This window comes from Pteropus medius, unplaced genomic scaffold (assembly GCF_902729225.1).
Source record: "Pteropus medius unplaced genomic scaffold, Ma_sr-lr_union100, whole genome shotgun sequence".
NCBI lineage: Eukaryota > Metazoa > Chordata > Mammalia > Chiroptera > Pteropodidae > Pteropus > Pteropus medius.
Window position 1 is genome coordinate 20,676,170 of NW_024355205.1, and position 27,005 is coordinate 20,703,174.

At 40.1% G+C, this 27,005-nt stretch overlaps 3 pseudogenes; all 3 read right to left on the reverse strand.

Annotated features, from left to right (window-relative positions):
- Positions 1-13,999: 13,999 nt before the first annotated feature.
- On the reverse strand, positions 14,000-14,130 carry LOC120599017 (uncharacterized; annotated as a pseudogene).
- Positions 14,131-17,821: 3,691 nt separating this feature from the next.
- On the reverse strand, positions 17,822-17,940 carry LOC120598962 (uncharacterized; annotated as a pseudogene).
- Positions 17,941-21,780: 3,840 nt separating this feature from the next.
- LOC120598842 (60S ribosomal protein L12-like) lies at positions 21,781-26,571 on the reverse strand (annotated as a pseudogene).
- Between the last annotated feature and the right edge of the window lie 434 nt (positions 26,572-27,005).

The window sequence follows — 27,005 nt, forward strand, 5'->3', positions numbered from 1 at the left end:
TCTGCACAGGTGTGGAGGAACCAGTGAATTAGAGGGGGGAAAAATCAGTATTCCTCACCATAGCATTCAAGGCTGTCAGCTATCAAGCTCCCATCATTCTGTAGTCACTCACTTTGTGTTTTTTTCTCCTCTCTCTCTTCTTTAATGTTTGATGATCTCATTCACTTCTGTACATTTGTTCGTAGCTTTCTCTTTGCTTTGAATACTGTTCCCCATATTCTCCAGTTGAAATATCCTATAGCCACATCAAGGTCCAATTGATGTGCTGTGAAATTTCCCTTGATCCTACCAGTAGAAGTAATTGCTTTTTTAATGCTCTTAAAGAACTTTGTTCATGCCGTTGGAAGTTATCATTCCGAGTTTATAGTTACAGGGTCAAGATATTCTGAATCACAAACCAGGACACACATGATCCAGCCATCACAATCATCTCAGATAATCTAAGATATTTGATTACCACAATTGCAGTTGTTTGTGTGTCTTCCCCCATAAAAGCAATATATATATAAGTTCTCATAGGCCAGAGATAATGCTGAATTCACTAGTGTAACCACACAATATAGTACAACAGACATGGACATGCTTAATTAATGTTGACTCACAGAGTGTTACTTTTGGCGCCACTCAAACTAGGAGCTCCAAATCCTTTCTCAGAAGAGAATGAAGGCAGGTTTTTGTCTTTCTCTCTTTCTTTGTCATAGTTCAGTCAAGAGCAGGCATAAAGCATGCTGAGACATCAGCCGTATTGGGCCAGGAGGGTAAGGGAAGAATCCATGACCTACCAGAAGGGGGAATGGAGTTGCTATATAAGATATATATATATGTCATATATATATATATATATATATATATATATATATATATATATATATATATATATATTATATATGACATATATATAAGACATATCTATATCTATAAGACATATCTATATCTATAAGACATATATATATTTATATATCTATATCTATACCTATCTATCTATCCATCTATATCTTTCTATCTATCTATCTATCTATCTATCTATCTATCTATCTATCTATCTATCTATCTACAAGATCCTAGCTCTCATAAAATTTAAATTCCAGTAGGGATGATGGATCAAAAATTAGTTAAATAAAAAAAATTTCCAAAATGAGAAGTGCTTATTCTAGGAAAGGAGTCAGACAATGATATACAAATCAGATGATCCAAACAGTGGTAAGTGCCATGAAGAAAATAAAAGTGATGCTGTGTCCAAGAGGGTCAGCTTGCTGAGGGTGGTAGGGTGGGATTAGGGCTCTCAGAGATGGCTTTTGTGTTGAAAAGTGGATCTGAGGGAAGAGCCAGCCAAGAGCTGGCAGGAAACCTTTCCAGGAAGAGGAAGCCTCAGGTGGCACAACCTGGAGATATGAATGAGCTTGAGTGTTTGAGGAAAACAAAGAGATACAGTGTGGCCAGAGCCCAGCAAGAGAGGTGCCAGGCAGTGGGAGATGGGGGTGGAGAGGGAGAGATAACAGATGTGTGGGGCCTGGGAATTCTCATTTTAGGCTAAGTGCAATGGAAAGCCATTGGAGAGTGTGAAGCAGGGAGTGATAGGATCTCGTCATCTGATCTACAATTATGATAAGTACTTAAGAGGTACAATTGGCAGAATTAGGTGATTTCTAAAATACATTAAAAGGAGAGAGTACAGTGAGGAAGTTCAGAGATTCAAAAATGGTGCTCAGGCTTTTGACTTAGCCAAATGAGTGCCTGCTACAGAAGGAGAAAATTTTGTATGGAAGTTGATGTGTTATTTTAGACATGCTGAATCTGAGGTTCCCATGGCACATCCAGGTGGAAATCTTGAGTCAGATATTAGATGTGTCTGAAGCTTTGGGAGAACTTTCGGTTGGAGGTGTAGGTTAGAGACTCCTCATCATCATATAGGAGGTTAAAACCACAGAATGGCTGATATCACACAGATGAGCAGCATGAGTGGGATGAGAGTGGGCCCTTGGGAACGAGAATATCTTAAGAGTGGGTGGAGATAACATTATCAACAGAGGAAATGTGGAAAGAAATCAAAGGAATCGTTTTTATAATAAAGACAAATATGCTCATTGGATTTGATAGAATGGAGTCATTGGTGACCTTGGGGAGGTGAATTGAGGCAGACAATGAATGCTGACTGCTATCTGAGAAGCTTGGCAGAGAAGGGAAAGGAGGCAAATTGCAGGGAATAGTTCAAGGTTAGTGGAATATTTTTTAGGGTGGGAAGAAAAGAATAAAAAAGAAGAGAATGAATATGTAAGAGGAAAAGGTAAGTTGGAAGAGCAAGAGCTTGGAAGAAAGAATGGAGAGGTTTGGCTGAGTTGTATTTACATGAGGACACCTCATTCTCTCAGCATCAAATGAGGTAGTAAAATTGTGGCTGTCCACACATTTGCATGCAAGATGATAGGGATTAAAACTAGGGGGATTTGTAGTGGATGGTCCCTATTGTCTTATCTAATCTAGTTAGGTAGTAAGACGTTGTTAGCCCAAGAGTTCTATGTGTGTGTGTGTGTGTGTGTGTGTGTGTGTTGCTTTTTTTAAAGTTTTAATATTTTTTATTGAAGTGAAATTCACATAACATAAAATTAACTATTTCAAAGTGAACAAACAATTCATTGGCATGTAGTACATTCATAATGTTGTGCAACCACCACCTTACTCTAATTCTGAAATATTTTCATCACCCCAAAAGGAAACCCCATATCCACTAGGTAGTTACTCTGCATTCTCCCCTTCCCCCATCCTCTAGCAAACATTAATCTGCTTTCTGTCTCTGTGGATTAACCTATTATGGAGATTTCCTATAAATGGAATCATGAAACATGTGGCCTTCTGCGTCTGCCGACTTTCACTTAACATAGTGGTTTAAAGGTTCATGTAGGTTATAGCATGTATCAGTACTCCATTCCTATTTATGCACAAATAAGATTTTCTTATATGTATATACCATGATATGTTTATCCATTTATCCAGGGATGGGCACTTGGGTTGTTTTCCATTTTTAAAAATTATGGTAAAAAAGCATGCAACAAAATTTACTATTGCTAACCTAAAAGTAAAAGGGCCTTAAACTGACAAGCAAAAAGCATTTAATGAGATCGATAAGAATAGCTATTCAGGAGGCATTGATTCAGGCAGAAGCTCAAATTATGTTCTGATTAGGAAACAAAAGCGATGGGTACTTATGAGAAAGAGAGGGAGAAGAATATATCAGAAGGAGAACATTTCTGTTGACGTAGATGACATAACATAGTGTTGTTAATTCTAAACGATATTTTAATTTTCAGTCTAGTAGTCATCGGCGTAGTAGTCATAATAACTGCTTTCTTGTTATCTTTGCAATCAGTTTTTTGGGGGGCACAGTGTTGCCCCAGGCACAGGTTGTTTTGCCCTGTTTTTACATTCCAAAGATTTGAGACATAAGACATACAAGGCAGTTCCTCTGGCATGGCAGCTCTGGCTCTGTTTTTATTTATTTATTTGTTTGTTTGTTTTTAGTTTTTTTATGACTATGTGGCAATAATACCTTTAAAGAATATTTAAGGACTTGAATAATTCTATTTTTAAAATTAAGTTTATTGGGGTAGCGTTGGTTAATACAACTATATAATTGTCATGTGTACATCATAATTTGACATCTGTATATTCTATTGTGTGTTTACCACCGAAAGTCCAGTTTCCTTCAGCTAGCATATATTTGATCCCCTTTACCCACTTCACCCTCCCCCAACCCCCCTATATTTGAGCTCCTTTACCCCATCTACTTCCCCCCTCCCACCCACCAGTAACACTAACACTACTCTATAGTCCTCTGGTAACCACTAGTCTATATTCCATGTCCATGAGTCTCTGTTCGTTTGTCCTGCTCATTTGTTGCTTTTAGGTTTATATCCCACATATAAGTGATATCATGTGGTTTTCAACTTTTTCTGTCTGGCTTACCTCGCGGTCCATCCATGTTGTCGCAAATGGCAGTATTTCTTCTCTTCGTATGACTGAGTAATAATATTCCATTGTATATATGTACCACAGCTTCTTTAGCCAGTCATCTATCGTAGGACACTTTGGTTGCTTCCATGCCCTGACCACTGTGAATAATGCTGCTATGAACATCGGTGTGCAAATATCTTTTTGGATATGGGTTTTCAAGTCTTTGGGGTAAATACTCAGTAGAGGGATTGCTGGATCATTTGGTAGGTCAATTCTTAGTTTTTTTGAGGCACCTCCATGCTGTTTTCCATAGTGACTGTACCAATTTGCAGTCCTACCAGCAGTGTATGAGGGTTTCTATTTCTCCACATCTTCTCTAACATTTGTTATTATCTGTCCTGTTGATTATAGCCATTCTAACAGGTGTGAGAAGCTATCTCATTGTGGTTTTGATTTGCATTTCCCTAATAGCTAGCGACGTTGAGCATCTTTTCATATATTTGTTGGCCATTTGTATGTCCTCTAGGGAGAAGTGTCTGTTCAGGTCTTCTGCCCATTTTTTGATTGGATCATTTGTTTTTTGTTGTTGTTATTGAGTCGTATGAGTTCTTCATATATTTTGGATATTAGGTCCTTATCAGAGGTCTCTTGCAAATATATTTTCCCATTCAGATGGTTGTCTCTTTAACTTGTTGATGGTTTCTTTTGCTGAGCAGAAGCTTTTTAGTTTGATGTAGTCCCATTCATTTATATTTGCTTTTACTTCCTTCATCTTTGAGGTCAAATTCATGAAGTCCTTTTCAAGTCCAAGGTCCTTGAGTTTAGTTCCTATGTTTTCTTCTATCTATTTTATAGTGTCAGGTCTTATATTCAGGTCCTTAATCCATTTTGAGTTAATTTTGGTGTGTGGTGATAAGCAACAGTCTAGTTTCATTCTTTTGCAGGTGGCTTTTCAGTTTTCCCAGCACCATTTATTGAAGAGGCTTTCCTTTCTCCACTGTACATTTTTGGCTTTTTCGTCAAAAATTATTTGCCCATATAAATATGGGTTTACTTCTGGACTCTCGATTCTGTTCCACTGGTTCTGGCTTTGTTTTAAAGTGACTCTATTTATGTTATTGTTTACACCATCTTAACCATTTTTAAGAGTATAGCACAGCAGCGTTAACTACATGCATACTGTTGTGCAACAGCTCTCCAGAACTTTTTCATCTTGCAGAACTGAAACTCTACCCATTTCTCATTCTCCCAGCCTCCAGTAACCACATTCTATTTTCTGTTTCTATGAGTTTGACTACTTTAGATACCTCATATAAGTAGAATCATGCAGTATTTGTCTTTTTGTGATTGGCTTATTTCATTTCATTTTAACGTCCTCATCCACGTTGTCAAGTATGATAAGATTTCCTTCTTTTTTAAAACTGAATAATAGTTGTGTGTGTGTGTGTGTGTGTGTGCATATGGAGATATTTTCTTTATCCATTCATCAGGTACATTTAGGTTGCTTCAACTACTTGGCTATTGTGACTAATGCTGCAAAGAACACAGAGTTTTAGGAAAACAGTCAGAAAGGAGAGTCAGGCGGAAACTCACAGCTGGATCAAAATATTTGGTAGGAAAACAAATGATTCCAAGTCCAGGGTTTGTTTAGTAGCAAAAGGATCTTAGCCAGCGGGCAACTATAGAGCACAGATCCTCTTACTTGGTCACTAGGCCCTGTCTTAGGAGTTTAAGTCAATTCTGAGACATATCAGAAAGGAAGGCTGTGGTTAAGTATCCTCCTTTCTCTGACTACAGCATAGGGTCAGGCAAGAGCTTGCTCTGGGAGGTGGTCATCAGCGACATCTGCTGCAGGAAGCGGGCGATCAGGAGCTGGGGAAACCAGGTGGGGCCCAGCATTAGCTCTCAGAGCCTCATTACTTTCCTCTTTAGTCACCTCACCTTCTTCTACCTCCCTCCCCTTCATCCTCTCTTTATTCTTCCTTCTCCTCTTTCCTCTTCTCCTCCTCTTTCTCCTCTTCTTCACTGCCCCACCCCCGTTCTCTCCCCTTCCCTCTCTCTCCTCCTTCCCCTCCCTCTGCGGGAATTGTTTCTCTTTGATCTTCACAGGCACTGTGCACAGGAAGCAGGTGGGAGTAGCAGAGACTGTTTGTCTTCACTATACTTTTGCTGTTTTTGTACTCTCGGTTCCTTGCAGGTTCGCATCTCTTCCCCAATAAGATCAATTGAGCTGAGAGGCTTTATCCAGGCAGGGTTTTCAAAGGTGGTACTACTGCTCCTGGCTAAGGAATCTCTGGTTGCTTCATCTTCCTCCAAGAAAAAGCCTCCATTATCTCAAAGACTGGGACCCATGCTCCCACCACCTGCTGAGCAAGTATGAGCCTGTTAGAGGTTCTCCCTCCCACTTCAGATTCAAAGAGACAAGGAGACTGACTGCACAGCCCGAGGCACCTACAGAGAAGACAAAAGGGAAGGTAGAAGCACAGTCCAATTGCCAAGATTGGCTTTCAATTCCCCAAAATTTCACCACTTCTTAAATTGGCTTGGTGACACTGAGTACTTCTTATCAGAGTAGAGATAAGTCTTAAATTATTTAGTCCTCTCTTCTGTCCACTCCAATCCACCCGACAGCCTTGCTTTAGTGAGTCTGCATGAGCTAGCTTATGCCTGGCATGAATTTAGTGGCAATGGATTTGTGACTAGCATGTCTTCAGCAGCCTACTAGGGGTGGGGACACCAGCTTCACTCTCCCCAGGTGAGGAAAAAAGAGGGCAGGGACACCACCTGCGCTGAATATGCTAGCCAAGTGAGTGACAATTGCTTCCTTAATATTAATCTCACTCTGTTTTCTAATCCATGGGCCACTTGGGCAGCGACATGTAAGCTGAGCATTTACTCATGCTTTCGTACTTTCTTTTTTTTAGTTTTTGTTGTTGTGAAAGTTCTCTCTTAGAAATATTCATCTGCCTTTGCTTTGATCAGGAGAAGGGGAAAACAAAGTTGTGGTTCATACCCAGGCCTACAGAAAGGATCCATGTAACACAGGAGTTCAGTTAAGTATTTGGCAGTTAAGGGGAGCCTAGGAGAGAAGAATTGAGCAGGAGAGGGAGGTCTGGCCAGAGACGCCCTGACCATTTCTTCCTAACCACGTAGGGTTGTCTACTAAACAAGTCCATCTCTGTGTATTGCTCAGGGAATTTTTATTTGCTCTGGCTTAGAGTTGTGGGAATATTTACCTCTGATTATGTAACAAGTAAATAGGGCTAGGACCTGGGAGAGAAGCAAGAGGCCTCTATGATTCGGCCATCCAGTCTGTATGTTCTAGGAATTCTAAGAGGGAGCTCTGGACAGAGTTTCACACAGTGATGATTTGTCAGATGTAGTTGCATTCAGTGAGTCTGGCTGCATTAGGTGGACTGAAGATACGGTTTCAAGTCCTGGACAACTGAACTAGATGTGGAAGCACAAGCCATCTGAAACCATGTGTATGTGAAACGTCTTTGTTGTTCCTTGTCCTCTAGTAGCTGATATTAATTAATCATCTTGCTAAAGGCAAATACTCTTTAGGACCAACATAGGGTAATCCCTCTTGGCCAGCTCTGGAGGCGGAGTGGGCTTCTCCATCATGCACAGAAACCTGGAGAAACCTAGGCAGGATGAACAATGAGATCTTCTTTCCCAAGCAGTTAGAGTTCCTACTCTTTCTGGGCTCCAGGCCCAGTTATACTGGATATAGAACACCACTGGGGATGAGCCTGTAGTAACAATTTGATCTCTGATACCTGGGAAGCAGACTGGCCCATGATAAATGATGATGACCTGTAGAGTCTTACAGGGAATTGATAATGATATTTACATCCCAGGAAAGGCCCAGAAACTTCATCTCCTCGCCCTTCTTAAATGATGACCGAACTAGAGAAAATCTCCAAATGACTTCTGGGCAGCTGCTATACTGTAGCCAGGTAGTTAAATAACACACCGATTTCAAACATAAGGAAAGTGTCCTCTGTCCCTTGAAGCAGGGGTTGGAGCACTCCTGTAGAACAACTTTCTCGATGCTCTCTATCCTATCCTATTTTCTTTTTAACACTTTCTTTTCTTTTATTTCTGTCTTTTCTCAATGCTAAGACTGGCAAAGAATGCTTGGGATCCCGCGGATCTTCTTTACAACTAAGGTGGATACCCACATTTCCCAGGGCACAGTGGTTAAGAGGGATATTATTAAAGGTGTCTGTCTTAATAATAGCAGGTTCTAACTAAGAGCCTTCATTAGGGTAATTGCTCAGTTTCGGATCTGAATTTTGAACCACATAAACATCTCCTCCTGGATTTCGAACAGGTGTTCTGGTGTTTGTTTCTCTGGGCTGCCGTAACAAAATACCGCAGACTGGGTGTCTCGAGACAACGGAAATTTATGCTCTCACAATTGTGGAGGCCAAAATTGAGGCCTCGTTAGGGTTGGTTCTTTCTGGAAACTCTGAGGAGGAATCTGTTCCATGCCCCTCTTTTCTAGCCTCTGGTGGTTGATGGTCATCAGCACTGATGGCTTATAGACACATTGCTTCAATTTCTGCCTCCATCTTCACATGACTGTCTTCTCTCTATGTGTCTGTGTGTCAGCAAATCTCTCTCTCCCTATAAGGACCCCAGTCATTAGATTATGGGCCCACCCTAATGTAGAATGACCTTGTCTTAACTTGATTACATCTGCAAAGACCTGATTTTCAAATAAGATCACAGGTACCAGGGGTTAGGACTTTGACATATCTTGTGGGGAGGCAAGATTCAACCTGCAACAATCCTGAATTCTAAAACCAAACTCAGTATCTTCTCCCTAAAACTATACCTCAAACTTTCTATTCAGTTCACTCATTTCTTTATTCAATAAATATTGGCATCTGCTGGCATAACTGCTGGCTCTATGAATATGATAGTAAAAATCAACAAAGACCATGAATATCACGTATGTAATCTGAAAGCATCCTATATTTTATCATGCCCCCACCCCAAATCCAAACCATCATCATGTCTTGTTGACATTGTTTTCTGAATATTTTTCAGATTCATTCCTTTTTTTCCAACTCCACCTTCAGAGCCCACATTCCCACATTATCTTGCTCAGACGGTTGTAATCACCATCTAATTGCAAATCAAGTTAATTCTGTTCCTGTCTAATAAGTTTCTACATTGCAGGTAGATTCCCTCCTATCTCCCCCCAACACACACACACACACACACACACACGCACACACACACACACACACATACATTCCATGATTTCTCCATACTTTTAGAATAAAGCCAAACTCCTAACCACGGCTGATGTAACTCTGGATGTTGGGCTCTCTCTGCCTGTCCAGCCTCGGCTTACACCACACCCCACCTCTCACTTTCTTAGGTCCAGCCACACTGGTCTTTCAGTCTGTCAGATTTTAAAAAGTATACAGATTGCTTGGCAATCATGTTAAGTAGATCATCAGGAATAAGGCCTGAGATTCTGCATTTCTAGCCAGCACCCAGATGATGCCAGCGCTGCTGGTCCCGGACTCTGCTTTGAATCCAAATGTTTGTCGGTCCTTGTGCTCCCTTTGTACCTGCTGTTCCTGCTTTTCCTCAATACTCTTTCCTCCTCCCTTCACTCAAGCACATTGTTCAGATCTCATTTCATTATCACTGCTCAGGGATCTCTTCCTCCATCTCCCCTACTAAGCCAAGGACCTTCAAGCCTACTGAGAAGTCTCATTTCCACATATCTCTTCTTAGTGCTTAGCACAGTCGAGTTATGTGTTTTCTCCGGACGTTTTTTGATCAACTATTTATCTCCCCCACTAGACTATAGACTCCACGATGGAGGGTCTGTGTCTGTTTCTGATTACCATTGTCTCCCCAGAGCCCAACACAGTGTGGGGACCTCAGAATAGACACTCATTAAACATTTGTTGAATTGATGACAAGTGGTACCAAGTCCCTAACAGTTTTTCCCTTCACTAGCAGAGTAAAGGAGTGACAATCATGTGGCCCTGGTCGATTTAGACCCTCAGAAGAAAATTGCTTTGTCCTTCCTTTGTTGTCACAGGGATTCTGCTGCTTCTAGTCTGGATCGCTTCTGATGATGTCGACAACCTTTGCATACATACAATGTTTGTTTTTGTATTATGGCTCTTCAACTCAGATGGTGACCTGGGGTTAATAAAATTGTGTCTTTGCAAGCACCAGAGATTCCCTCTGATTACTTCAAATAATGGGGGCTGATTGTAAGGATGACTGTGAAAATAAGGAGGATGAAGATCTCAGCTGGATAGTCCGCTCAGGCAGCAGAGCTCTATACTGCTTTTGGAGTTAAATGCAGCTCTTGAGGCAGCCCTCATCACCGTCACCGTGTCAGCAATGCCAGGCGATTGCTCTCTACTGCATGGCCCCACTAAGACAGCTCACCTACTCCTGTCTCTGTATCACTTGTAGTATCTTTCGGCTTCTGGTCTTGCCAGCACTTGGTTACCTCTCACTACCACCTCCTTGCTCATAGTTTCCACCATCTTCTGGTCTCTATTGTCATCACTGCTCCAGCCTTAGCTTCTACTCCCTGGTGTCTACTGCTCATATTCTCTGTATACTTTGCATTTAAATTTACCCAGAGAGGATTCGATTGTTTGTTTAATCACTATTACTTTTTTCTGATTCTCATGCCCCAACAAGCTTAGGCCACTGACAGGCCTATACCAGATTTTTCTGCCAGTAAGTTTGGTGCTCATGCTGGTCCAAGCATGTCTGAGCAGGGGACAGTATGCTAACATGCAGTGATGTGCTGGAGGCAGCTCCTACTGGTCCCCAAGAACTGAATGTGAAATATTTAACAATTTGATGAGCCCAGTTGTTAAAAGTCAATAGCCTGAAATCAGGCATGGTAGAAGTATTTACACCACAGAAACTGGAAAAGGTTACAAATCACACATACCTCCTTTTTCCCCCAGAGGCAGTCTGCCAGCACACAGCTGAATGGAATAAAGAGCAAGGCTCACCCTCAGGAAGCACTCAGAGCCATTTCCCTTGGTTCTGTAGTTGCCATTCTAGGCTTCCCTGTCGGGGGAGGTATAACTGGCGAGTGCCCTGTGTGGCTTTGCTTCGTCACTCCCAGAGCTTCCAAGTTGACACAGGCTCCTCTTATCATTGTTGCCACCCCAATTGTTGTTATATTTTTGGTTGAGTTTCCAAGGAAACAAACTCTGAGATGGAGATTTGTGTGTGCAAAAACTTACTGGGGAATGTGTTTGAGTTCGACTCTTATGGAGGAGAGAAGGAGGTAAGATTGCACACAGGGAATAATCGAACTGCAATGTAGTCATCGAAAAGGTATCAGCTGGTCCCATGAGAAGGACCAGTAATTAAGCTGAGGCTACTCATTGGATAAGGTGACTCTTTTCAGAGGAGAGTGATTCTCAGGGAGGAACTCAGCTGAGAACCATAGATTGGCCCCAATACTTCCAGTGGACAAGAAGGCAGTCTGGGAGGCTCACACACGTTTACTACATATAGAAGGATAAAAGGTGTGTAAAAGTTAAGGTTTCCATAGAGGCTGTTAAAGTTGTTTGATTAAATTCCCAAGTAGGAAAGCTGTCATCATTTTTAACAAATCTCTAAAGGTGGTAACTCTTAATACACGTTTTTCATTTTTCAGAGCCCTTATGTCCTGAAAAGAATTGTGACCCCAATTTCCTCACCAGCAGGATCAAAGGACAATATAATGGGCATTTCACAGTATAACACCTATCTTAATTATCCATACCAGATCTGCTTGTCTTCTCTCAGAGAGGTTTCTATTTCAAGCTCGAGCATTGCAAACCGATGATTACTGATTACGCACAGCCTTTCTCTTCACATTCGCACACCTGCATCCCGGCACTGGTGTCAGTGTTTCCCACCCCTCTTTCGGGCAGACCTCCTGTACTTTTTTGTAGGTAGGTCTCAGCAGCCTATGTTGACCTGCCAATTTCAGATGTGGCTGCCCCAGGAAGTGTTACCTTGGGGGAACCTTGCCAGATGTAGCATATTAAAGATGGCTACCTGAAGAAGTTGGGGTTGGGGGTGTCTATGTCCCTTTGCCTTGAGAATGTGTGACTCAGTGATTGCTTTGACCAGTAGAAGGTGGCAGAAATGATGTGGTACTGCAGGTTCCATCTCCAGGTTCTTAGACAACTTTCTTTAAGAGCGCTGATCCGTGTAAGAAGTCTAACTACCTGAGACCATCGTGCCAGCAGAGGTGCTCTGGTCAGTGGCCCCGGCTGAGACCAGCCTGCCAATCATCCCTGCCTGGGTGCCGGACTAGTGCATGAAGCCATGTTGGACCCTCATTCAGTCCATCCTCTAGCCAAATACCCTGAGCAACCTCAGCTGGTGTCATAGGAAGCAGAAGGATCACTCAGCTGAGTTCTGCTTGAATTCCTGATACACAAGATCTTAAGATATCGCTTTCAGCTACTAAGGCTTGGATTGATCTGTTACACAGCAATAACTCATGGGGTCATCAGGTATGTGATATTCTCAGACTATGACCAGACAGTGATATTTTCTTCATAGTTGTTTCATAAGTGCTACAACTAAATGTTCCAAAATGTATTAACACTTTAAATATGTTGTTCAAGCTTCATTAAGAAATCATCTAAGACCTCTTCTGCTTTCTGTCTAGACACGCAAAAGGGTGTATCTCGGAATTCAAGGATTTCTTTTTTTCCTATTAGATGAGTAGATATGGAGAATGCCAGGTCTTTCTCTCTGTGTTTTCTCTCCCCTTTCCCCCTTTCCCTTATAGTCCTTTTGATCTAAGCTACAAACCTTGTGGAAATGAATATGGAGAGGTTGGTAAATAGAGGGTTCAAAGCTGTAGTATTTGAAGTCACTTTCCCTTTTTCAAAATGGAATGAAATGCTAGGGCAGAAGGCAGTCGCCCCTTGGGGGCTGTATCTCTCCTCAAGGACAGAGAACTTCAAAAGTCTGACCTTTCAAAGAAGAGGCCATTATCTGTTCTTGCACTGTTTTTTGTTTGTTTGTTTGTTTTATGGAAAATTTTCAATTGTTTTTAAAAGGAGAGAAAGAATATTCATTAAACTGTGATGAAAATGTGGACCTCATAGAAGGAAATATAATTAAGAAATTATTCCTAAATAGAATCAGACTTGCACAAAGAATCTAACTTCTGCATACTGAGGCTTTGTCCCTATGAGCCTCACTACTGTAAAATCTCATATGGTCAGGAAAATTCAGATATCTCGAGAAACCTTCTGAAAATTCTTTGTAATCTGGTTCAAAATTTTGCATCCCTGCCCTTCTCTGGGTAAGTTTAGAGAGGACTGATGAATAGAGTAGGGGAAGAGCGCAGAAACGTTAGCTCTGCCTTGCACAAGAGTAACCCAATCGACTTTCTTCTGTGTGCTGGAATTACAGAGGTGAAGAGAGATTCCATGATGATCTCCTCTTATCCTCATGAGGAAAAGGGGGGCCCAGAGAATTTAAATGACTCGTCTACTATCGCGTAACTAGTCATTAAGTTGGGATTAGAAAACCAGCCATTGTAATGTGACTATATCAACTCATGCTTTTAGAAACATGTTCTTTCCAAAATACTTATCTACCTGTACCTCATGCCATGTACTATGCCGGGCACCAGTAATCAAATACTGAATAAGACAGGTGGTCTTGGCCTCATGGAGCTGACTGAAAGTAATCTGATGAGGCTGAGTGAAAGCTGACACCTTGTGATGGAGTATGGAATTAATAAGATGACAATCAAATTAAACTTCCCTTGGCATAGTCTTACTGAACCAATGTTAGAGCCAGCATAGCTTCCTCTAGGATATTCTGATACCCAGGAAATTCTGAGGAGAAAATTTGCTCTTCTTCCCTGCTTTTATTAAAGAAGTTAGAGATTAACTTCACAGGCTTGGTTTCTGTTACTTTTTTTTTTTTGGCAAGGCAACCCTTAGTTGACCTCACAGATTGCAAGGACCTTGTCAGTTTATGATCCCTTATTTTTAAATTTTATTTATTTAATATTTTATGCCTATAGCACCTGGTCTTCCTAGGTGGTCTCCCATCCAAGTACTAACCAGGCCCGACCCTGCTTAGCTTCCGAGATCACTTCCGAGATCAGGCGGGATCAGGCTTGCTCAGGGTAGCATGGCCATAGACGATTTCTGTTACTTTACTGCAAGCTTTGCCCCTGATCTTATGGACACCTGAAAGATAGCTAGTCAATCTCTATTCTTCATGCTAAGGTTGGTAGCCCTATAACCTTCTAAATTAGTATTTAAAAGGTTCCAGTGGAATACCATGCCAAGATACAGTTAACCTTTCTGTGGAAATGTGAGCAATAACAACTGAATAAGAAACACATCTAAAGATGGGAATTTATTAGGATAAGCCATGTGGAATAGAAGAGTTGCCTATATGCAATTTTTTGTGACCTACAAAAATGGCAATGCCCTATAAATTCAACCAAATTGCATGCATTAACAGCAGCTGAACTTAATGTTTATTTATTTATTTTGAGCAAATGCCCCATTAAGAGCTGTGGGCAATTTTACCTCTGCATGACTCTGTTTCCTTATTTGAAAAGTGGGGATAATAATAGACTTATTTGTTTGTTTATGAAATCAATTTCTCTAGACTGGCACATGTTGGCTTACTACTCAGGTCCTCCACAGGCAAAAACCCTAGGTGTTACTCCCTTAGATTGGCTGGCTCACACCTTTAACGTGTTGCTTGGGTTACTTAGGCCTTTCTTCCTTGACCTCCTAGTCAGAGATTGAAATCACTCTGCTTAAAGCTATCTGCATCTCAACTCATTGGCTCCAGCACATTTATTTGCATGTGTTGTCTTCAAGCTCTGCCTAATCAGGTCAGTGGTTCACAGCCCTGGATGCGCATTAGAACCTCCTGGTGAGCTTTAAAAATGTTTGAAAGAGTCCTTAGAGCTCCTGATTCCATTGGTCATGGCGACGCCAAGGCATTGGTATTTTTTCAGAGCTCCTTAGGTGATTCTAATATGCAGCTGGGGCTGAGAACAAAAATGCCTCGAGAAATCACTTCATGCTCACCCCTTTTTATTAATGTTTCTCTTCCCTCACGAGGCCCCAGCATCCCAGGTCATATGTATACTTCTTGTCTAGTTTTTGTGTGCATCCCTGTCCATCTCATTCCCTATCCTTCTGCATCAGTAAGTTGTTAGTGAAGAAGAGATTGTTTCTATTGGAAAACCGGGGGGAAAAAGGTGCTCAGAACAAGGCTGCTGACGCTGGAGACTAGAGGGCAGTTGGGTAGGGAGGGCTGGTGGGATTGTCCTGTTCCCAATGGGAATCCCATCAAACTTGAATGTGTTAGTGAGAACTTCCTAGGAGATGCAGGAGACAAGAATTTGAGATCCCCCTGAAATATACCTGGTGGGATCCCCAAGCTATATCACCCTTGGGCCTTCTTTGCCTCACTCGTCTGTCCTTCTGGGTACAACCTGCAGTTCTGGACACAAGCCATTACACCATTATTAATAATTTCACTGGCCCAGTTCCCTTCTCTTTATCTTGACAGCTGGAATTCTATCCATATTCTGCCTGCTCCAGGAAGCCTTTCCTGAGTCCGCCCACAGCCAGTCTCCTGTATTATTTGGAAATTTCATAACACTTGCGAGCATGCAGAGTAGAAATAACAATAGATTGGGGACCAGATTAGGCTTCCATTCTGCACAAACCAATAGTATCTGAGCATCTACACTCACAATAAGTATTTGTCAAATGACTGAATGATAGAATGAATTAGTTGCCTTGGGTAAGAAACTTTTCTGAACCTCCACTGCTTTATCTGTGGAATAGGGCTATTATAGGGAGTTTTTTTTTGTTGTTGTTTTTTGTTTTTTTTTCCTTTAATAGTCGTCCTTGGAATAACTATCAAAATCTCCTGGGGTTCTTATTTAAATGCTGAGCCCTGCCCTCCCATTTGAATCAAAATTGCTGGAGGCCTAAGAAACTGTGTTTAACATGCACCCCAGGTAATTAATACGCTCCATAAAGCTGGAAAACTACTGAATTAGTAGTAGTTATCTGTTCAATAACGTGACATGATGGCAGTTACAAATGTAAAAGCTTAGTATTCATAGAGATGGGAAATTCTCTTTGTTGAAGGTAGATGGAAGAGATCTCTTGATTGGAAAAACTCTGGGTAGTGGAAAGGACTTGAAATATTCCCGGAATAAGATCATCCACAGGTGGAGATGTGTTGGGCAGAGTGATAGCGGCCCCTTTGAATATCATTGATTATTCATCTATCCTCTCCCTTCATAGTCAATAATTATGCATTAAATACTTGCTCATTAGGCTAAGCCAAGTACTGGGGATACAGAGGTGACTTTTAGCCACATCTGTTTCACACAGATGTGCCTGTTATAATTATTCATACTTGGCAGTGTCAGTTTCAGGACCAGGAACAAGCCCTAGGAGGTAACTAATTTCTAAGATGCTCGACTGTCTGCTTACAAAATCTTTAATTCTGCATTGCAGCTTCTTTTTCAACTGGTGCCTATTGATTCTGTTTTCTATAGGAATAACTTCTGAATTTTATAAATGAGATAAGTGGGGGAGAATAAGGTTTCCTTTGTAAGATTTTTTTTTTTTTTTTTTGGTAAATTTCTTTACTGTGATAGAGCAAATCAAAGTAGGGGCTTCATGTTTTGTTACAGGTTTTTGGACTGCAATCTCCTAAAGATATAAAATCACCAGCTGTGACAACTTCATTCCTGCTCAAATCAGCATTCGTTTCAGATAAAATTTCTAGTCATCAAAGAGCAGACTTGCTGTGTTTCTGATTAATTATCAGAGCCCTTCTTGTTAAAAAAGTTGGCTTTTATTTCTGACTATATTATTGAGCCACTGTGTGATCTTAAGTATGTAAAAGAGCTTTGGGATAGCGTGGTTTCACATTCTGTAAAATGGAGATAAGAATACATTGCACGCATCTTTCAGGAGCACCATGAGGATTAATGAGATAACGTTAGCAGGCATATCAAAGTCACCCGGGGTTTTTTTTTTCATATTCAAATTTCAGTTTCATTTCCTAATACTAAAAAAAGGTGATATATTTAAAAAAAGCAACTAGTCAGGATTAAGATTACAGTGAGCTGTAATAGTTATTTCCCCAAAAGAAGGAACAAATGACAAAGAGGATTATTAAGCTTCTATATATATATTTTCCCTTTTACTTTAATTCCATGTTTTATCCATACTTTAGAAGAGGATTTTTTACAGTGCTAGGAATCTAGATCCATATGCCAGGCCGTCTGTTAAATTTAAAAAGCACCGAAATGGACTAAAACCTTACATTGTCAGCAATAATTTGCTTTACTGAGTAATGAGGGTGCTATCCACAAGCAAGCAATAAGCCCAGAGCCCAGCTCCCCAATGAGTGTTATCTTATCTCTGGGACAACTCAGTCTCTGCTGGAGGAAATTCATGAACCAAAATTCATAGACTAAGGGGAAGAGAGGAGCGATCCATCATCGCTGGCCCATCCATCAAACTGTTGTCCCACATCGTGCAGGGAGTTTGCCTGCCACGAATTTCATCAGTGGTTGTATTTCATAAGTCGAGCCTGGTGATCAGACAGGGTCACCCTGAAACCACATCTGGAGAGTCAGGCACCACGCGGCTGCCTGTCTGTCCTAGATTGATGGCTATCTCAGCATCTATAGGTTTGGGAATGTGTCCTATGGTGCCCCTCTCCCTGGACTCAATCTCTAATTTTTTTTTTTTTCCAGGTGAGTTTACCCTTGGTTGACCTCACAGATTGCAAAGGCCTTGTTATTTTATAATCCCTTATTTATTTTTATTTTTTACGCCTACAGCACCTGGTCTTCCTAGGTGGTCTCCCATCCAAATACTAACCAGGCCTAGCCCTGCTTAGCTTCCGAGATCAGAGAGGATCAGGCTTGTTCAGGATAGCATGGCCGTAGACTCAATCTCTTTCTGATGGTCCCTAGGTCAGTGGACAGTAGAGAAGAAAGAAGGCTTGAAATGAAGGGTGTTAGAATCTAGTTTGGGAGAACTTTTTTCTAGTCATCAGATGTGTAAAATTATAAGAAGACCATGAAAAGACACAGAGGAAACTTAAATGCATATTGCAAGTGAAAGAAGCCAATCTGTAAAGCCTACACCCTGTATGATTTCAACTTTACGACATTCTGGAAAAGGCAAAACTATGGAGACAGGAAAAAGATCAGTGGTTGCCAGTAGTGGAGAAGAGATTGGAGGTGAATAGAGAGCACAGGGGATTTTTAAGGCGGTGAAAATACTCTGTAAGATATTATAATGATGCATACATGTTATTATATACTTTCCAAGCCTGTAGAATGTACGAAGAGACTGCATGCTTTCAGAGGATGGAACCTATCACGAAGCAAAAAATGTAATTGTGGATTGTAGGTAGCAATTCCAAAAAGATTCAGAATCATTGAAATATTTCTTCTCTTCTAAACACTCCTATGTTCAAGCTTCTGACATGTCTACACTTAACATACTCCCCACCCTCCCACCCTCCATTTTTGTGAATGTTGATCATGATTCTCTTCCCTTTGAAAACACTATGTATTTTTCCTTGTTTCTTTTCTAGAAGAATAGTTTTCAGTTTTCAGTATTTTATCCCAACTAAACATAGTAGATTGTGGAAAAACATAGAATAATGTCTCGGTGTTTTCACTATGACTGTGATTGATTTGCTGTGCGACATCCCATCCTCCTAATGAATATAAAATCATTACTAAAATGTTCTCATTTAGCAGAAATACATGAACAAGGAAGGGAAGTAGTTTAATTTTAGCTTATACTTAACTTTGACTTAGTAGTTACCAGTTTTGGGTGGCAGCCACAAAAAGCCAGGCAAATTCCCACGATGCCAGGCCACTGGCAAGGCAGTTTCTGGCAATAGCAAGCAATTGCAGTTTTCTTCTTGGAAAAGTCCTAAAATATTTCACAACAAGCCTTTAAGGTCAAATAGAGATATACTCTCTTGCTCAGGAGCGTGCATTCTACAAACATCCTTTATGTACATTTCTTGTTTTGTGGCTTCTATGGAGTTCACGTCTCTCCTTAATATCAGGAACTTTCTTATTCTCTTGTTCCAGTTGACAAAATCATATTGTCGCTCATACCCAGGCCTCTACATGCCTGCCTCCTCTCCTTTTCTTAGCCTCACTGCCAGCACTAACCCATCTTGTCACTCTTCTCTTCTTGATGCCAGAGCAGAGGAGAGTTTCATAACTCTGGGATTATGGGCATACTTGATACAGTCCAAACTGAAACTCTGTGTTTAGGAATTCACCTGGTAGGATTTTTCTAGGAAGGGTTGAGGAGGTTTTGCCCTCAGCTCAGAACCAAATCATCACATAATAATGGTTGTGTGGAAAGTATGTTAAACAACTGATTTGAGGTTGGGGGATAGTGATTTGGGAAAAATTGGAATTGCTGGGCTTCTAGCACTCTTTATATTCATATACTATTCATATTAGTAACAAAATGAACTGTGATTTTAAGAAATGTATCACTTCTGAAACAATCGAAATAGACTATTATCATAGGCATAGTATAACAATCAAATCAAAGATGAACAAGACTCAGTTGATTGATCTCTGAGAGTGGCCTTCATCCCATATTTACAAAATGTTGTAATTCTAAAATTTTGCCAGAAGAAAACAATATGAAATCAAGATAACTGGGAATAATTTGGAGTTCGATTTTTCTTTTTCACTGCTGCCATCTCTAAAACTTAACATCTATTTAGAAAGCATATTTAGAAGTATTTGGTATTTAATTAGGTAATTTATGTTTTTAAAAAAATTATCCCGAAAGGAAATATCTGCTGAGCCTTAATCACTGTGCCCTATGGGGATTTAGTGAGAAATAAATGGGCGAGGAAGGAAAGAAGTGCTTGCATTGGCAACACCGAACGTACAGGTGTTTAGAAAGGTCACGTGGCTGCAGGAATGAAGATGGATTTCATTAATTAAATGGCAAACCCAGAGTGGAAATCACACAGGAAATAAACCTTTAGAGGAGGTAAACAGGCAGCAGCTTCTTACCTAAGAATTAAGAGATCAAGTGGCCAAAACCAGTCTATCACATAACCGTATAATCACATGGATATTTTCCTTGATAAAAGAAAAACAGGTGATTTGAGAACTAAAAATGGGGGAACAGAGTGGGGCAAGTAAGCTAGATCGAGGAAGGGCTTTTATTCTGCAGCCCAAATCTTCCTATTGATGCTTCGTCCTTTTTAATAGATGATGGGGATTCACTTTTCTCCTATGTATGACTTACGTCTTATTCTATTCTACTTTTACACTCTAAATGTCTTGCCTTTCTAAAAGCAGCTTTACAGAAAGATACCTTCAAATATATCAGGGGAATTTTGAGCAACAAGAAGATGGGACAAACTGAGAAGAACCAAGACAAACTTCAAGCCTGAAGAGCTGAGAGTATAGAAAAGAAATTGTATCTTAGTGTAGAAACGTTTATCTGTTGGGGAGAAGAAGGTGGGGAAGGGCACTCTGCTTCCAAAAAGGAAAATTGAAGTCAAAATATCACACCAAAATGGAAGGCAAGGATCAGAGACCAGGAAACTAGGTCTGGTTTTAATGTCCAGAGATTCAGGTCCATATCAAGTGACGCACAAAGAGAAAGATCAAGAACATTAACCAGAATTCCACATCAAAAGAACTCAATTGAAATCATTAAGTACACAAAAAACAGTGCTCCAGGAACTCTGCTGGGTGTATGGTACAAAAGGCACAGTCAGAGACATAAGTCAGGTTTCATGAGTGTCTAGGGGCTTCAGTGGCAGGAGGGACAAAGAGGGTGAGATATGGGTAGGCAAGAGCAGGCAGCACTACGAATAGGTTTCTAATACTTAAATGAGTCTTCTAGATATTACACAAAAACCTGGCCTTAAATAAGGTAAAATTGGGTTTATCCGACAATGTTACAGAGAAGTATCCTGATAAAAGGAGGGGACTGGAGACAGGAAACTGAACAAATGGTGTTGACAATATCAGACTGTGTGTGGGAAGGAACTTTTCTTAGTCGTCTCTGGGTCGTTAGGACCTAGAGCTTGGAAATGAGTTGTGGCCCAGTAATATGTTGACTCTTCTTTATGGGATCCTTTAAAAGTCTTCCACGGTGACCTGCAGGGAGCAGAAACATTTGAATAAATTAAAACAGATTCTAGGTACAATGAAGTTGTAGAGTATCAAGGTGGAAGCTGAGATAGATGCTAAATTCAGCCTATAGACTTATGATTGTTTTTTGTCTTAATCAGCTTAGACTTTGAAATATCATTGTGTGTACATTCCCTTGGAAGAGAGCTACACTCTTCAGTTTTCTGGGATCACAAACATTGCTTATTCTATGGTACAATTATTTTACCAGCCTCATACCCGAAGGCATTTGAGTTTGACCTTTTCCCACTACATGGGAAACAAAAAACCACTGTCAGCTGAGAGAGCTGATGTGAGTGAGCTGATATAGGAAACAAAGTTTCAGAAGTTTACATGGGATGTTTTCAGATTTGCATTGCCACCTCAAAACTAGGGCAGATGACTGCATCCTCTTATTTGTTAATTAGTGGCTCCAGTATCCAGGTCCTTACCTGCATTGTAAGGACCTGTCCAACTGTTTAAGGACTCCAGACAGATCAGTCATGTTTGTAAACACCAGCCTTTCCAAACACCGTCAGAGTCTGATGATGCAGTTGGTTGACAAATTTCTCTTGATGCTTTTTTATTTTTGGGTTGTCATATGATCTTTAATTGAAATATGTTCCTTTGTAGTTCTTAACTAGCTGGACACTGTTGATGTCGTCATGAGTGTGGCAGCCGTCAACATGGCAGCCCACAGACTGGGTGGTCCCCAAGATCTCTTTAATGGTTCCAGAGAGTTCTCTAGGGAAAGATCGGTGCCACATCTGTTGAGCAGTGTTGTCAATCTCTTCGAAAGTGATATTTCCATTGTGCTTAATTTTTTTTTCCTTCTTTCTGTTTCTTGGCCGTCGTTTGAGAGCTTTGATGATCAGGTTGGAGGCAGAAGGTATCACCTCAATCTGGGCCTGTCCTGAATGGTCAGTTTCACTGTAATCCTCACACCCTTCCAATCACCAGTTGCTTTTGCACTGTCATCATCAACCTTTTTTTGGAAACAAACCTAGGGGGCTGACCTCAGGCGCCGGGGCTGAAGTGCCTGTTTTCCAAACACAGCTGTTGAGGTCAGATCCATCTGGGCTCACTGTGCTCAACCCAGTGCTTCCCTACCTCCAACAGTTACCTCCAGTTCCTTCACAAACCCCAGCTCCTCAGTCACACTGACCCTCCTCTCCAGGTCACTGTGTGGAAGGCCACCCTGGTTGACCCAGTCCAAGCCTTACTTCGAGCCTCTGGGAGCCCAGTTAGACTATTGATACTCACTCTCAGGAGGCTCTGGATTCTATATGTAAAAAGACTTATTTCTCCTAAGTGAAATGTTTGCCACTTGCAATTTCCTTGAATAATAAAAACCTTGCTTAAAAAACAAAAGCTTTTTTACCCTCTGGAGCCCTTCACCCACTCTTATAAGGGCCTAATCCCCCTTAATTCATTTACTTAACTAAGGAAGACTGTTTCCTAAAAGAGATTTTGCTTCTGGGTGACTTTTTCTAATTTATTTTTAAACCACATCGAGCATCTTTGCTTCCTGCATAGGCACCCTACTGCATTCAGATTTTTCATATGAAGCTTTGCATTGGCTTAAAAAACAAAAATCAGGTATAAAAAATTTTGTGTGGAAAGATGATCAGATAGATTAATCCAGGCAATTTCTGTGAAATAGTTACCTAAATTATACAGTATATGAGTGAGGCTGTGGATGCTCAGTTTTTAGAAGGCTCTCTTTTATCGAATATGATAATTAGGTCAATTGCCAGAACTTTGAGATGCTGAGCTGTTTTCCAACAGCATCTCATTTATGTTCCCTCCTATTTTATACATAAATTAAAAATCTCAAAGAAGTTACCCTGGGAAGACTCTAAATAGGAGTGGCCAAATCTTAGCCAATTAAAAAAAATTTTTTTTTTAATCAGTTCTGCCAATGCAATTGCATCTGATTGAATTGAGAAAGTAATTAATCACATTTGGTAAATTATAAATATGTTAACTAAATAGAAACACCATCTAAATTGAATGTCTGTTCCTTTCCTCATACACTGCAAGTCTGAGCTTCCCAGATAAACATTCAATAAGGAGACTTTAGACCCAAGGCTTCTACTAGTGGCCATTTATATAATTCGGTGCAAAATGTTTTAGAAAAATGTAGGCACTTATGATTTTTAATTGACTTTTTTCCAGCTTTGACTAAAAGCAGACATAATTATGGCTTAATTTGTGTGTGCTTAATGGAGATCCTATTATGAAATTTTTTAATTGTTGCCTTTTGATGCAGGACAGGGCAAATTCCCCCGAGTTGGGGTGACCAAGCTCTGCACTGACAGAAGAGGGTCCTTTGGCGGAGAATGTAGAAAGAATCCAACACAGACGCCAAAGTTAGAGTCAAAAGGAAAGCTTATTAGAAAAGGAGCAACACTCCACAGACAGAGTGTGGTCTCCTCTCAGAGGCAGAGAGAGCCTGAGAGACGAGGACAGTGAGAGAGACAGAGTAAAGAATACAAAGAGAATGATGCTGAGAGTAAAGTCAGTGAGAGGGACATGTTTGAGGAATTTAGCTTATATATCATTCTTCAGTTCCTATGAGTTGTAGTTTAAAGACTTGTTTACCCATTTTCTTTGATACAGGAAGGGGAAGGGGAACAGTATGTAGTGTGAAAAGGTAAAAGTATGTAGCGTGAAAGGCCTGCTGGCAGTTCTCAGCCTTTAAACAGTAGGTTCCCCATGGTTTTAGCCATAGGGAATGAATGATTTTGCACAGGGCAGCCACTTAAAAATTGTTCTACATATTTTTTTCCTGTTTCCTCTATGCAGGTATGGGAGATGGGCTGTTAGCAATCCCAGCAGAAATCTTCCTTTGTTCTGCAGGTATCCTCCTGGCCTGGCTTTAGGGCTGATCGGCCCATTGCAGTCTCTGAATGTGGCTTGATTTAACACTAATTCTCTGGCCCCCTCCCTATACTACTTTTAAAATAGTAACTGATTTGCTTGGTTAAAAATACCTATAAAAATCTGTACATGGAGAAGTCTCTGTTCTCCCCCCATCCTGTGCTGCCTCGGATAGCGCCTCCCTCCTAAAAAATATCCACATTTATTTCATTGATCCTGAACTTTTTATTGTATATTTGTGGGGGAGAGGGGAACAGGGAAGAAGGTGGGGAGGCGGAGAGGGAGAGAAATGGAAATTAATTTTATTAATATTTAAACAAATACAAATGTTATTTTCTGCCTCTTTTGCATAAATGGTAGGCAGCATACTATGCAAATTGTTTTACATCTTTTTTCATATTTATTAGTATATTTTGCAGATAATTATATAACAATACACAAATAGTTCCTCATTCTTTTTAAAACTGCATATTTTATTGGATTGTTTCCAATTTTATGCTATTACAAAAATGCTACAGTGAGTAACTATGTACATATACAATTTTACATATGTGCAAGTATTTCAGTAGAATAAAATGTTAAAATTGGAATTGCTAATTCGAAGAGAATGTTATGAATTTGTTATTCCTGTAGAAGTCATCCAATTACATTCCATTAGGTGTTGTGTCAAGTTATAACCCCTCCACCAATGTATGAGAGTGCCTATTTTTTCACAGTTTAATCAACACCATGTGTTATCAAACTTTTGGCTTTTTAACCACCTGACAGGTAAAAATGACAGTTTTAACCTGTATTTCTTTTTCATATAGTTGAGACCCATTTACATTTCCTTTTTGATGAATTATCTATTCATACCCTTTATCCATTTTTGTTGCTTTTGTGCTTATTTGTTGAAACCTTTATATTTTAGGCATATTAAATCTTTGTCTACAATAAATTTCAAATATCTTTACCAATTTGGCATTCGTCTTCTGATTTTGCTTCTAAGCTTTTGGTTTTTGATTCTCTGGTTTCTCTTATTTTGTCATGCAGATGTTTTGATTATGTGGTTGAATTTATCAGTCTTCCAAGACTTCTGGATGTTGGAGTCATAGTCAGAAAGGGTCTTTCCTTGTTTTCTTCTAGTACATTTATAATTTTTTTTTTTTAAAGTTTTGATTTTATTACAAACTTTTTCTGGTGTACATCGTGAGACTTGAATTATATTTAAAGTTTTTTTTCCCCCCCAAATGGCCACCCAGTTGGTCCCAGTAGCATGTATTAGATAGCTTGTCTTTTCCTTGTCGATCTGATTCATCATCCTTAATCCTTTTATGCATTTTGGTCTATTTTTGGACATTTTATTCTGTGACTTGATCTGTGTATCCATGGGCCAGACGACACTGCTGTAACTTTTAAGGCTTTATAACATATTTCAGCATCTAGAAGGGCCAGTCCTCCTGTTACTCTTCACTGTCACAGTTTTCTTAGCTGTTTTTGCCTACTTACTCTTTTGAAATGAACTTCAATGTTATCTTTTCTCGTTAAAAAAAAAAAAGTCATTTATTGTATTAAAAGGATAAAAAAACTTATGAGTAGTTTACATTTATATGATGTAGGTTTTTTTTTCTCATACTAAAACCAAGTATGAGAAAACTTTTTGATCACTTCTTCTTTTGTGTACCCCAGAGGGTTTAAAATTTTCTACTTTCAGGTTTTGTTCATTTCGCTTTAAGATGATTCCGAGGTATTCTATAATTTTTGTTGCTGTTGTAAATAGGACCATCCCTTAAAGGCTGTTGATATATGTAAGGATAAATAAAAATTAAAAGTTATGAAGCTTAATTCTCCCTGTTGAAAATAAGGGAAGAGATTCCCCTTCCTTCCTTTTCCTTAAAGAATCATCTTTAAAAACTTGGAATTGGAAGTACTTTCTCTTCTCTTCAAAGTGTTTATAAATTATTTTGAAAACTAGATAGGCCTTTGGTCAGCTTATCAACTCAAGAATAGCTTTCTCAAAAACTTGGGAATCATTGCCTTTCCTCGTAAACATTCAAGGAAGATAGTGCCCTATCTCCAAGTTTCAGCAAGAGGTAAGAGCCTAACTTTGACCTGGCTCCAATTTGGAAAACTGCCTCCTATCACAAAGATGTGAGAAGTTTGTTTTTCCTTTGTATGAAGTCAATTAACTAAACAGATGGGCACCTCAATTGCCAGGTAAATTTAGGATGAATTATGTGAAATAAAATGGTGCTATCCACTCTGCTGATTTTAGGACTAGTTGTTGTTTACCTTGAGAACATGTATGTAATGGGTCGTGACTGCCTGGCTATGTGGGTGAAAGATGGCATGTCTGTCTGTCTTTGCAGTCTCATATCAGATTCCCTGTGATGTGCATCACATTATCGTTTAATGCTTATTTCTTTATCTAATACCTTTGTGGAGAGGATTTCTGGATCGATAGAAGATTTTGGTTTTAATTTTATTTCCCCCACACTCACTTGGGGGTTGTGCTTCCTTTCCTCCTCTCTCTTCATATTCGGGCATGTTGGCAGAAGCTGCAGCCACCATCTTGTACTGTTGCAGGAAGCGACACCTGATGGAGGAAATTGGACGCCCATACAATTTTGTTAGAGGAAGGAGAATTTAATGCTGGCAGAGAGCGTGGGGCTTTGAACAGACCCAAAGCATGAGCTCCCTTTGGTTAGATTAATTACAGCTTATATACCTTTGCAGTGTCCATGCAAGCGGTGCATGATTCCTTTGTCTGAGGTTTCATGTGTGCTTCATGAGTCAGGATGGGGAGGGGGAGCTTCAGGTGGGGGAGCTGCAAGGGGAGAGGAATTTCCAGACTACTAGTCTTATCTATTTACAGGTCATTTGCCTGGTAGAACCTGCAACCTTGGTGTTATCAGCACTGTTATAGGATTCTCGAATGGAGAGATGGGACACCAAGGCTATAAGCAGAAAG